Here is a 2,457-nt window from a genome sequence, read left to right as displayed (position 1 = left end):
AAGGATCTAGCATAAAATAAAGATGTCACAAAGTTCTATCTGTAGCAGAAGATCTGGCAATTGATTTTACAGAGGGTAGAGGGCAGAGCTGGAGGCAGAGAGAGAGAGAGAGAGAGAGAGAGAGAGAGAGAGAGAGAGAGAGAGAGAGATGTTTTCTTTAAGGATGTGGTGCCTGACTGTGGAGCAAACATACTCCTGTGAATGGCTCCAGACTCAGGAGAGTAGTAAAAATTGGATTTCTTTCTCTCTTTTTTATTTTAAAAAGACTTGAAGTAAGTGTGTGTGTGTGTGTGTGTGTGTGTAAGGAATAGGGTGGTCGGGTTGGATCTGGGAGGGGTTTAGGGGAAGAATGGAGATGAATATGATAAAAGTATTTTGTATAAAATTTTCAAAGAACTAATCAGGATGTTAAAAGACAAAAGGGAGAAATGATTTAATAAATGATTTAATCCCCCCTCCCCTTTGTGTATACCTATGGATTTTTAGAGGGTTATATTGGGAACAACTTGTTAATCTAAATGTCGAAATAGTTTCTACCTGAACTTTTCTTTCTAATATAGTTTGCCAGTCAATTCAGCTCACTCTTAAGGTCATTTCTGAGTCATGATTGGAAAACCAGGTCAGCAGCATAAAGGAAGGCGTTAGTCTTCCCGCAAGCACTAGCCGGAAAAGCTGTTTCAGCTTATTTCAACTCCATGTAGCCACTGCATGCGCCCTGATTCTGCCCCTCCGTCCCCGAGCCCCACCCTCATTCAGCCCACCCCTTAACCTCAGCCGCCCCTCCACCCCGTCATCCCTCACCTCCCACTCCCACTCCCACTCTTCACCCCGGGCATTTGTTTCTTTATAATATTTAGGGTAGAACCAGGCCTACTGGAATCCCTCTCCACCTCTTGTCAGCTTCCGCAGATTTTAAAAATCTATTAATATGCTCCCGCCATTGTTTTGGAGAATGGTTATTAAAAACAACTCTGCTTATAGATAGGTTCAGTAAAAATGACTAAATCATTTTCGTTTATACTTCATATGCTTTTAGACTTCCGATTTGAATTGGTTTTCTGGATTTGGAAATGCTGCTGTGGATCACGGTTCATGTGTACTTGCGGGTTGATAGAGGCTGTCTGCATTGGTACCTGCATGCTCTCCCTCTATCTGGAGTTACTAGCTCCTGTAAGTGCTTGCTACAGTCTTGTTTCTCAAGTCAGTAGAACAGCGAGTGGCCTGGTAAGAGAGGGACAGGCCCGGTCCTTTTTTTTTTTTTTTTTTCCTGAGACAGGGTTTCTCTGTGTAGCCCTGGCTGTCCTGGAACTCAGTCTGTAGACCAGGCTGGCCTCGAACTCAGAAATCTGCCTGCCTCTGCCTCCCAAGTGCTGGGATTAAAGGCGTGCACCACCACAGCCCGGCTAGGCCTAGTCCTTATAAAAGACTCTGCATCAAATTCTGTCCCCCGAAGTCTCTTCAGCCAGGGTTTGGGCCTACCTTTTTGTTTACATTTCTGGACTATTCTCTGGCCAGGTTCACGGAAGATTTCATGACCAAGGGAGAGACCCTTGGAAACAAAGCAGAGGACGCGTGTGTACACTGCTTCCGACCTGTGATTTAACCTCCATTATGTCCCCCCAGAGCTCAAGCAGACAGACCGAAGTATTGTGGCGTCTGCAAGAACTAGGCATCCCTGAAGTTGGATGTCAGAAGAGCTTCCTTAGGCCTGTTGCATTTGCTGAATAAAAACCAGTTAAGTGTTGACATTTGTTTGGAACTCCAAAGGGTCAAATTCAACCAAAGATGGTAACAGAAAAGAAAAAGAAAAGAAGAAGAAGAAGAAGAAGAAGAAGAAGAAGAAGAAGAAGAAGAAGAAGAAGAAGAAGAAGAAGAAGAAGAAGAAGAAGAAGAAGAAGAAGAAGAAGAAAGAAGTCTAAGCTCAATTGGAGAAGGGATCTGGTGTGGGCTATGAAGTGGGTGGCGAAGGCTACAAAACGGGATCCGTGAGGGAGGGCTACGAAAGGGGTTAGGAAGGGAGCCGGTGAGGGCTACGATCGTGGCCTGCAAGGGCTGCTGCTGTATTCTTTTTCAGTTTCATTTTCATATTTTTATTGTGCTGTATTTTAATCTTGTTTACTATTACTTTCGATAAACAAACCTTCTGGTTTCCTTAGCATTCTTTTTTCCTGTCAGGGTGGCAATTAACTTTTAACAGTGGTCTGCAAGATAAGAGACTGATAAGGGTTATATTTTTATTACAGCTTTCTACACAAAGTAGGAGTGAGAAATGTATTGTGTTCCTACTGTAATTTGAGCTACAACATATTGAAACAACTTAGCCTTTTTAAAAAAATTTACTTTTGCTGGGAGGTGGTGTCCCACGCCTTTAATCCCAGCTCTTGGGAAACAGAGGCAGGTGGATTTCTGAGTTCGAGGCCAGACTGGTCTACAGAGTGAGTTCCAGGATAGCCAGGG

Source organism: Mastomys coucha, unplaced genomic scaffold (genome assembly GCF_008632895.1).
Source record: "Mastomys coucha isolate ucsf_1 unplaced genomic scaffold, UCSF_Mcou_1 pScaffold18, whole genome shotgun sequence".
Taxonomy (NCBI): Eukaryota; Metazoa; Chordata; class Mammalia; order Rodentia; family Muridae; genus Mastomys; species Mastomys coucha.
This window is presented reverse-complemented; position numbering follows the sequence as displayed.